The sequence below is a fragment of the Globicephala melas genome, chromosome 8, assembly GCF_963455315.2.
Source record: "Globicephala melas chromosome 8, mGloMel1.2, whole genome shotgun sequence".
Classification (NCBI taxonomy): Eukaryota; Metazoa; Chordata; class Mammalia; order Artiodactyla; family Delphinidae; genus Globicephala; species Globicephala melas.
In genome coordinates, this window is record NC_083321.1 from 92,777,346 (window position 1) to 92,788,836 (window position 11,491).

The following is an 11,491-nucleotide window of genomic DNA, read 5'->3' on the forward strand; positions in this document are numbered from 1 at the left end:
CAAGAGGGCAGAGAGCTCTGTAGCCCAATCCGCTAGAAAGCGACCAGCACACAGAAACATTCAGTGAGTATTGTGAAAGAATGGGTGGATGCACAGGTGTGGATTCTTGCCCTTGTTTTAACTTAGAAGATCTCCAGCAGTGAGCCACAAAGCTCTGAGCTTGGTCCTGAGCTGTTATGTTCTTTTGATTGAAGAAATACAAAGTATGCTTACCAAAGAGCTATCAATAATTAGGGCTGGCGAGTAATACGCTGGCCTTAGAAGAAAATTTCCTGTCAAGTGACTACTTAAATCAGAATTTGAGTAAATATCTGTAAGTTGTGCTATAAATAGATTTCTACATGACTTCTCACCTGAGATGCCTTCTAACTTTCAAGTTCCCCGATAATGATTATGTTACTCCTTATACTTAAGTGCCTGCAAACGTTCCCTATTGCCTATCTACGTAACAATTTCCTCTTTGCAATGCCCTGCTTACTTTGATCCTACTCTCCTTTTTTTTTCAGCACTTTTTTTTTTTCAGCACTTTTGAAAAGCTTTTTCTCATCCCACACAGAGGCCATGCCTGTTCTACTTCAGTGGTTAAAAGTTTAAATAACGTAAGTGTTGGATTTAGAAGGAACTGGCTCTGAATTCCAGATCCACCACTTGCTGTGGGGCTTTTTGTAAATTACCTGACTTCTTTCAGCTTTAGTTTTATCATAAAATGGTGATGATGATGATGATGATGTGTTTTCTGAGGATTAATAAAGATCATATGGAAGTTCCCAGGACTGTGTCTGATACTTAGTTCTGTCATCTTACTTCTTCACGGATTTTTTCCCCTTCTGTCAGGACGATACTATTCACTGCCTAATTGCTTTTGAATTGTTTCACATGTTTTCATTTTAGCATTACTACTAGATTGTTATGAAATCCTGGAGTCTGTAAGCAAGGTCCAAAGAGTTTGACCTCCCGTACCTGTAGTACTTGTCTATAAAATGAGACAGCTGGACAAAATAATCCTTTTATCTATGAATTCTGTTATTTCAATATGCCTTTTGTATCCCTGAGGTGGCTTGCACAGTCTGACACATAACTATTTGTTAACTGATTGACTAAAATCTCTTTGTTGTTACTTCTCTCTTTTCTATTTACAGTAGTCATAATATAGTAGTATTAGGATCAATATAGTAGGATCAACTAGGATAATGTATATGAAAGTAATTTTAAAATTTGAAGTCGTAATTATATGTGTGTATATAAATTATATATTTATATATATTATATGTATACATAAGCAGTACATAATATATATAAACTACCATCTATATATATCTGTATATAAATATATGTAAATATATAGATATAGCTAGCTAGCTAGCTAGCTAGATAGATGATGTGATAGCTGTAATAGTAGAAAGAATAGTGGTAATAGGACCATCCATGATTTGAGGCAATTCTAATTTATTTACCAGTGTAAGACTGAGGCTGGACTTATGTGACCCCAGGCCCAGCTTATGCTTGTCCAGGGTGATTCTCTGACAGCAGAGAGGTCCCATGTCATTGGGAAATTATTATTTATTAGTTTTACAGCGCATTGTACACAGAATCCATGCTCTGTGTTAGTCAAAGTGAAGAAAATAAAGCTGAGTCAGGCATGATCCCAATCTGGTGAAGGAGACCGCTAATATGAAGTTATCACCATAATATTTTACTCCTGAGAGATATTAAGCAAGGGAGATTTTTCTCCTGCTGCCTCTTCTCTTCAAGCCTTTAATCTTGCTGGCCCCTTACTTCTCTCCTTTACCCTCTCTGCTTTATACCTGGCAATTCCTATTTATTCTTTTTGTTTTAATTAATTAATTAATCTATTTATTTTTGGCTGTGTCGGGTCTTCATTGCTGCACGCGGGCTTTCTCTAGTTGCAGTGAACGGGGACTACTCTTCCTTGTGGTGCGCGGACTTCTCATTGTGGTGGCTTTTCTTGTTGCAGAGCACGGGCTCTGTGTGTGCAGGCTTCAGTAGTTGCGGCACGCAGGCTCAGTAGTTGTGGCTCACGGGCTCTATAGCGCAGGCTCAAGAGTTGTGGCACACAGGCTTTGTTGCTCTGTGGCATGTGGGATCTTCCCAGACCAGGTATCAAACCTGTGTCCGCTGCATTGGCAGGTGGATTCTTAACCACTGCACCACCAGGGAAGTCCTTCCTATTTATTCTTTAAGACTCAGTTCAGGTACACAATGCTTCCACTCCCCCCATACCTTACCATCACATTACTAAAGGCCTATTTATAGCAGTTCCTTTTAGCTAGTACATCATGTTCAGCAATCAAGAAAAATTAAAAGGCATATTAAAAAGCAAAAAAAAAAAACAAACCGCAATTTGAAGAGATAGCGCAAGCATCGAAACCAGACATCTAACCAGAGTTGTTAGAATGATCAGACCTGGAATTTAGAACAACTATGATTAATGTACTAAGGACTCTAAGGGATAAAGTAGACAGCATGCAAGAACAGATGGGTAATGTAAGAAAAGAGATGGAAATTCTAAGAAAGAATCAAAAATAAATGCTAGAGATCAAAAACACTGTAACAGAAATGAAGAATGTCTTTCATGGCTTATTAGTAGACTGGTCATGGCTGAGGAAAGAAACTCTGAGCTTGAGGACGTATCAATAGAAGTCTCCAAAACTGAAGAGCAAAGAGAATAAAGATTGAAAAAAACAGAATAGGATATCCAAGGACTGTAGGACAACTACAAAAAGTATAAGATATGCATAATGGAAATAACAAAAAGAGAAGAAATCGAGAAAGGAACAAGAGGAATATTTGAAACAATAATGACTCAGAATTTCTCCAAATTAATGTCAGACACAAAATCACAGATCCAGGGAGATTGGAGAACAACAAGAAATATAGATGTAAAAAACCTACACCTAGGCATAGCATTTTCAAACTACAGAAAACCAAAGATAAAGAAAAATGCAAACTCCTAGAAAATAACATAGAAGAAAAACCTAGATGATCTTTTAGATATTAATACAACGCCAAGGGACTTCCCTGGTGGTGAGGTGGTTAAGAATCCGCCTGCCAATGCAGGGGACATGGGTTTGAGCCCTGGTCCGAGAAGATCCCACATGCCGCAGAGCAACTAAGCCCGTGCACCACAACTACTGAGCCTGCGCTCTAGAGCCTGCGAGCCACAACTACTGAGCCTGCATGCTGCAACTACTGAAGCCTGCACACCTAGAGCCCATGCTCCACAGCAAAAGAAGCCACCGCAATGAGAAGCCCGTACACCACAACGAAGAGTAGCCCCCACTCACCGCAGATAGAGAAAGCAATGAAGACCCAACGCAGCCAAAAATAAATGACTAAATAAATTTTTTAAAAAATACACAGCCAAAAATAAATGACTAAATAAATTTAAAAAAATACAATGCCAAAGGCACAGTCCATGAGGGAAATAATTGATAAACTGGACTCCATTAAAATAAAAACTTCTGTACCACAAAAGACAATGTCAAAAGACTAAAAAGACAAGCCACAGAATGGGAGAGAATATTTGCAAAAGACATCTGATAAAGGACTGTTATCCTAAATATATAAAGAACTTTTAAAACTCAACAATAAAGAAACAAACAACCTGATTTTAAAAATGGGCCAAAGTCCTTAACAGATTCCTTACCAAAGAAAATACACAGACGGCAAATATGCATATGAAAAAATGCTCCACATCATACATCATTAGGGAATTGCAAATAAAACAACGAGAATATCACTACATACCTATTAAAATAGTCAAAATCCAGGACTTCCTAGTGGTCCAGTGGTTAAGACTCTGAGCTTCTACTGCGGGTTGCATCTCTGGTGGGGGTAGTTCTGCATGCTGAACTGTGCGATCAAAAAAAAAAAAAAAAAAAGTCAAAATCCAGAACACCGACAACATCAAGTGCTGAGAAGAATATGCCATTGGCTGGTGGGAATGCTAAATGGTTTAGCCACTTTGGAAGACCATTTGGTGGTTTCTTCAAAACTAAACATACTCTTACCATATAACCCAGCAATCATGCTTCTTGGTATTTACCCAAATGAGTTGAAAACCTAGGTCCACATGAACACCTGCACATGGATGTTTAAGGCAGCTTCGTTCATAATAGCCAGAACTTGGAAGCAACCAAGATATTCTTCAAAAGGCAAATGGTATATCCATTCAATAGAATATTGTTTATCACTGAAAAGCAATGAGCTATCAAGCCATGAAAAGACATGGAGGAATCTTAAATGCATGTTACTAAGTAAAAGAAGCTAATCTGAAAAGGCCATATGCTGTATGATTCCAACTACATGATGTTTGGAGAAGGCAAAACTATGGCGGCATTAAAAAAAAAGACAGTGGTTGCCAGGGTTTGGAGAGGGAGCGGGTAGGGAGGAATAGGTGGAACACAGAGAAATTTTAGGGCAGTGAAAACACTGTGTGATATTGTAATGTTGGATACATATCATTATACATTTGTCCAAACCCACAGAAAGTACAATACCAAGAGTAAACCCTAATGCAATTTATGGACTTTGGGTAATTATGATGTGTCAGTGTAGGTTCATCAACTAGGGGCAGGACGTAGAGAATGGACTTGAGGACATGGGGAGGGGGAAGGGTAAGCTGGGATGAAGTGAGAGTGGCATGGACTTATATATACTAACAAATGTAAAATAGATGGCTAGTGGGAAGCAGCCGCATAGCACAAGGAGATCAGCTCCGTGCTTTGTGACCACCTAGAGGGGTGGGATAGGGAGGGTGGGAGTGAGACACAAGAGGGAGGAGATATGGGGATATATGTATATGTATAGCTGATTCACTTTGTTATAAAGCAGAAACTAACACACCATTGTGAAGCAATTACACTCCAATAAAGATGTTAAAAATAATAATAATAAATAAATTAAAAATTTTTAAATGTAGGTTCATCAATTGTAACAAATGTACCATCCTGTTATAGTAGGGGAGGCTGTCCATGTGGGTGGGCAAGAGGTATATGGGAAATCTCTATACCTTCTTCTCATTTTGCTGTGAACCTAAAAGTGCTCTTTAAAAATTGTCTTAAAAAAAATTCAGATCAGGCATCATTTTCTCCTAGACACCTTTTCTAACCACCCCACCTCCTCCTTCCACTTCTTAGAACATTCAATTCTCTCCTCTATCATTGTGTATTGTATTAGAATCATTTGTCCTCACTATCACTAGATAGTGAGTTCCTTGAGGAGAGAAATGTTACCTTACTCATTTTTCTCCCCATTGTTTAGCAGAGTGCCTGACACATAAGTAAGAATTAAATAAATATCTACTGAAATGAAAAGAAATTCAGTGGGCCTAAGATGACTTTGTCAATTACTTGGACATTGCCTTTAAGAATATCCAGCTTTTTAAAACATACAAGAAGATGCAAGAAACTGTCTGCCAGAACTAATTTGGATGATGCCCGGTTACCTCCTGTGTTCCAACTTCCCACTGCACTGCAGCCTTTTAGGATTCCAGGTGCTGACTCCTATTCTTGACCTCGCTTCCACCATCTGCTTCCCTCAGCTTTAACGGTCTTCTTTCTTGAGACCTGAAAATTAACCTTGACTATTCATCCATCAAATATTTACCAAAAAATATTTATTATGCCTGGCACTTCCTGGTACTGGGGTTACAAGCAAACAAGGCTCCTACCCCAGAAGAACTCATTTAGTCAGGGAGAGAGACTTGTAAACACATGGGTAAGAGAAAGGTAGACATTGTGATAGAAACAGCCATGGACTATTGGCACTCAGAACTCAGGGTTTTATCTTGAGAGAGACCCTAAAAATCCATGATATAAGGATTTGTCATTTTTAATGAGGTGGAAATTTGAATGAAACTATCTTGAAGGTTGGTGGGCAATGAAAGCAAAGCACTTAGCCAGATGTCTAGACGGGGTGTGTATTTTGGCCTGGCATTGAGGTTCTTAACTCCTTCTCAAGCACATTGTTACATTCATTACAGATATCAAGCTGATTGTTTAAATTTTTCAGGTACATTTAATCAGAGAGTAAATGCTATTGTAGGGTTCCCAAAAATGGGGTGTTCTCTAAGACCTCAGAAAAATGTTCTTATGAATGTGAAGGATATATGTACTTAAGGATAAATTTATTAAATATATAGACCTGTACAATGAAAGTTACAAAATTTGCTGAGAAAAATTAAAGATGATCTAAAATGATGGCACAATAAACAGTATTCATGAATCAGAAGAGTCAATGTTGTTTTCAGTTCTCCCCTAAATATGTATTCAATGTATTCCAGTCAAAATTTCAAAAGGCTTTTTGTAGAAATCAAGAACATGATTCTAAAATTTATATGGAGGGAATATCCTGGCAGTCCAGTGGTTAGGACTCGGTGCTTTCACTGCTGAGGAGCCTGGGGTTCAATCCCTGGTGGGGGAACTAATATCCCACAAGCCACACAGCATAGCCAAAATTAATTAATTAAATAAAATTTATATGGAAATGCAAAGGACCTAGGATAGTCAAAACAATTCTGAAGAAGAAGACAGCTAGAAGACTTACACTATCTGATTTCAAGAGTAACTATATAGTTACAGAAATTGTGGTAGTCTGGTATTGATATAAAGATAGACATAAATATAAATGGAACAGAATATAAGTCCAAAATTGACCCACACATATATAGCCAATTGTCTTACAATACAGCAGCCAAGATGTCAATAATTCAATGGAGGACTTACCTGGTGGCGCAGTGGTTAAGAATCCACCTGCCAATGCAGAGGACACGAGTTCAAGCCCTGGTCCGGGAAGATCCCACATGCCGCAGAGCAACTAAGCCCGCAAGCCACAACTAGTGAGCCTGTGCGGCACAACTACTGAAGCCCATGCACCTAGAGCCCGTGCTCCGCAACAAGAGAAGCCACCGCAATGAGAAGCCCGCACATCGCAATGAAGAACAGCCCCCGCTCCCGCGCATCGCAATGAAGAACAGCCCCCGCTCGCCGAGAAAGCCCATGCGCAGCAACAAAGACCTAACGTAGCCAAAAATAAATAAACAAATAAATAAATTGCGCCGGAACAATTGGACATCCATATGCACAACAATTAACTTTGTTCTTTACTTCACACTATACACAAAAATTACCTTAAAAAGGATTACTAACTGAAATGTAAAACTTAAAGATATAAAACTTCTAGGAGAAAACATGGGAGAAACTCTATTGTATTGATAACTAATAGTAAAGATTTCTTAAATAGAACACAAAAAATAACACACCATAAATGAAAGAGAATGATAAACTGTATTTTACCAAAGTTAAAAACTTCTGTTCTTCAGAAGATACTGTAGAGAATTCCCTGGTGGTCCAGTTAAGATCCTGCATGACGAGTGGCATGGCCAAAAAACAAAACAAAAATTTTAAAAAAAGCAAACAAAAAGACACTGTTAAGAAAATGAAAACACAAGCCACAGATTGGGAGAAAAAAATGTCTGAAATAAATATATTGACAAAGAACTTTTGTTCTGAATATAGAAGAACTTTTACGACTCAGTAATAAGAAAAATAACCCAATATTTTTTAATGGGCAAAAGAGTTGAACAGGCACTTTGCAAAAGAAGATATATAAATGGCCAAAAAGAATATGAAAAGATGCTTAATATCATCAGGGAAATGCAAATTAAAACCACCATATCATAACAACTAGAATGGCTAAAGTTTTTTTAATTGATAATATTGTGTATTGCCAAGGATACAGAGCAATTGGAACTCTCACAGTCTGCTGATGGGGGTGTAAAATGATAAGCCACTTTGGAAAACAGATGGGAAGTTTACTATAATGCTAAACATACACTTGTCATATGACTCAGCATTTCCAGTCCTAGGTCCAAGAGATCCAAAAAGGAAAACACATGTCCACACAAAGATTTCTACATGAACTTCCATCCTCATTTTATTTATAATAAGCAAAACCAGAAACAACCCAAATGTCCATTAACTATTGACTGGATAAACAAATTGTAGAATATCCATCAACAGAACACTACTTGGCAAAAAAAAGGAGTGAACTATGTACTGGTACACACAACAACATGGATGAATCTTAACATATCATGTTAACAGGAAGAAACCAGAAACAAAAGTTGACTCTACTCTATGATTCTATTTATTGAAATTGTAGAAAAAGCAAAACTAAAGTGACAGAAAGCGGATCCATGTTTGGTCATGTCAAAATGACTCAGGAGCCAACTTGAATGGGATTATTTTGGGGCAATCTGGTTATCAATAAGAAAAATAATTGCAATGAACGAAACATATCAAATGTGTTTCAATCCATGAGTTTATAATGATATTAAACCACACACACACACACACACACACACACACACACACACAGTTAAAAAAATATAAGAATATGATAAATTAACAATTTTCAGTTGGGAAGACAAAAATGTTGTTATATAATATGTTCTTTTTTTTTTAATAGATCTTTATTGGAGTATAATTGCTTCACAATACTGTGTTAGTTTCTGCTGTACAACAAAGTGAATCAGCCATACGCATACACATGTCCCCATATCCCCTCCCTCCTGAGCCTCCCTCCCACCCTCCCTATCCCACCCCTCTAGGTCATCGCAAAGCAAGAAGCTGATCTCCCTGTGCTATGCTGCTGCTTCCCACTAGCCAACTATTTTACATTCGGTAGTGTATATATGTCGATGCTACTCTCACTTCACCCCAGCTTCCCCCTCCCACCCCATGTCCTCAAGTCCATGCTCTATGTCTACATCTTTATTCCTGCCCTGCAACTAGGTTCATCAGTACCAATTTTTTTTTTTTAGATTTGATATATATGCGTTAGCATACGGTATTTGTTTTTCGCTTTTTGACTTACTTCACTCTGTATGACAGACTCTAGGTCCATCCACCTCACTACAAATAACTCAATTTTGTTTCTTTTTACTGCTGAGTAATATTCCATTGTCTTTACATTATTTCTAACAATATCTTGACCTGACCACAAAGATCTTAAAATTGAGAAATAAAATACTTACTGACCATATGGTTACTGATTGAAATAAATCGAGGCAAATGAAAATGTGTTAATTTGTAAGAATGGGAGTGAAAAAAATTTTTCCTGTTGAAACATTTCTTAATGTTGTTTTAACAATAAATAAAACTCTGAAACTTTTTCTATAAACCATCGGACCTTGCATTCTACCCACAGAAATTCCCTGAATTCACACTGTGTGTCCATTCTCAGTCCACATAGCTTTTCTTCCTTCTTTTCATATCTGAAATGCCAGGTCCCCTGAAGTCTCCCAGTTTAATTACTGTAAGTGACGAAATGTCAAACAGTCTCCTAAATTCCAGGCCACTTGGGTGGTGTTTTGACACTCATTCTCAACGTCCTAGGTTTACATTTGATCATGTTTACGTTACACCAATCAGTCCATAGACCTTTTGTCAGGGTTTCTATATTTCCTCCCTTTGGGTTGGCATGCAGTCATGAGCGAAACCAGAAAGAATCCGGATGGAATCATTAAACCCATCATCATTAATGGAAAGACAACTTGAAGAGCAAGCTCTCCTGATAGCTTTCAGTCAATTTGTCTCATAGTCAGAAAACAGCTATTTTTACCTATCACCAGCTGTATGGTGATATGGAAAACTGTATGGAAAACACAGACCCTGAATGGGGCCCAGGGGAAGGGGAGGTTGTGTGTGGGAAGTGAGGAGTGAGATAGCGTTGTATGCCCCAGAATTACGTTCCTGCAAGGAACTGAGGGGATAGTGGAGGCTTAGAGCTAAAAAGAACCTCAGCAATGACCTAGTCCATCCCTTTCACCTTACACATTAAGAAACAAAGGCTCAAAGAAGTAAAGTGAGCAATAGCCTTCAGAGAAGAACCCAGGGTACCCTGAAGCTTAGTTTTGGGTCCTTTCCACTCTACCGCCTGCATTGTTTAAATGAAATATTTAGAAAGCTAAAACAGACATATTAGGAGACAACATCAATAAATTTCAGGGTTCGGTGACATTCAGATTTTGCCAAAACACTAAAAACTGCCTGAGCCACAGAGGTATTCAAATATTAGCAGAGGCTAATTTAACCAGCTCTAGTGTTCCCTGGGGCACACTTCCCTTGTTTATGTTTATTAATTAAAAAGTTGAAAACAAGTAAGTATAAAGATAGGTCATAGGTTCCACATAGGCACAAATTCAACGCTTGATCATTCATTCCTGGTTGAGCAATACTTAATGAGTGTCTGTTATGCATCAGGCAGCATGCCAGGTGCTGGGAATCCACACAACAAGGTCTCTGCTCCCTCAGAGCTTAGAGTATAGCAGGGAAGACAGTGTATTGAAGTAGTAATTACATTAAAGTGTGTTGAGTGTTAAAACTGAAGAAATTCAGGATCCTATGGATTTATCCCTGGAGACTAATTCAAGCTGCATCATTTGAGTTCCCCAAACACAAATTCTTTTCGATAAAACATTTAAAGCAACAAACATTTACCTGCTGGTGTGCCATAAATTGTGTGAACATCTGCACGAGAATTCCGAGGTAAATTAGCGTTTTATAGGTGGACAAATTATTTTGGATTATATACGTCTGATAAATGTAGTACTATTTGACAGTACAGGTCACCTGAAAAATAATTTGACATATCTTAAAACTTTAGGCTTCCAGGTTTTCACAGTAATTCTTAACGGGTTTTGTCTGCAAAACCGACCCCCCTGATCATTTTCAGAACTCTGGAAGGCTCTACCAATTCAGACAAGGGTCTTAACGAATCCTATCCATTTTTAAAGGGCCAGCTCAGGGCCCTGCTCCACCAAACGTTTTCATAGCCTGCGTACATCTTTTGCCCCTCCTCTCTGTTATAGATTCCGCATTTATATAGGATTTAGCAATCATCTTTTTAATATTAACTGTATGTGTATATATATATATATATATATATATATATATATGTCTTCCCCGAAACTGGATGGATCTCTAAGGAAAAGACTGTCTCTCCATCCCCCTATAGTATCACCTTAAGAGGTGGTCATCCAAAATCCATACATTCATCATAAACAGAAATTCCACCCATAAATGTAAGGGACTGCCTCATTAACCTTGGGGCCCTATTTCCCTCCCACTGGCAGCAATCTGGTTTATTCCATGGGGTGGAGGAGGAAGCCAGGTTGGCGGGGTGGGAAGGGAATGGCGTCAGTGCGAGGTCACAGCACATTGTCCCGAATGGCATCTCCACACTACGGTGACATGAACGCAGGACTGAGGGATGCAGCCGTAGGAAAGATAGAGGCCCAAGTCACGCAGACTACATGCAAAACGAGGGCAGGATACAGAACAAAGCGTGGAACCTTGCGGGGCGTGTCAGGACACCTGGGCGCCGGCAGCGAGCTCCTGCAGAAAGAAAGCGAGGAGAGGCGAGCTAAGCCAAGGCCTGGCAGGATGGGGCGGGACTTCCGGAATCC

The 11,491-nt window shown here is 38.7% G+C and overlaps 1 protein-coding gene across 4 annotated transcripts in view; it reads right to left on the reverse strand.

Moving 5' to 3' along the window:
* SIK3 (SIK family kinase 3) overlaps positions 1 to 11,484 on the reverse strand; it is a 294,304-nt gene extending 282,820 nt beyond the window's left edge. The window contains exons 1-6 of one of the 4 annotated variants that reach the window (XM_060304090.1): positions 11,378 to 11,484; positions 10,524 to 10,655; positions 7,317 to 7,382; positions 6,747 to 6,773; positions 5,468 to 5,588; positions 3,769 to 3,873 (exon numbers count right to left, since the gene is read on the reverse strand). The gene's annotated coding sequence lies outside the window, so the exon portion shown is untranslated. The remainder of the gene's footprint in view (positions 1 to 3,768; positions 3,874 to 5,467; positions 5,589 to 6,746; positions 6,774 to 7,316; positions 7,383 to 10,523; positions 10,656 to 11,377) is intronic. The other 3 variants (XM_060304089.1, XM_060304091.1, XM_060304092.1) reach the window with 3 other exon arrangements.
* Between the last annotated feature and the right edge of the window lie 7 nt (positions 11,485 to 11,491).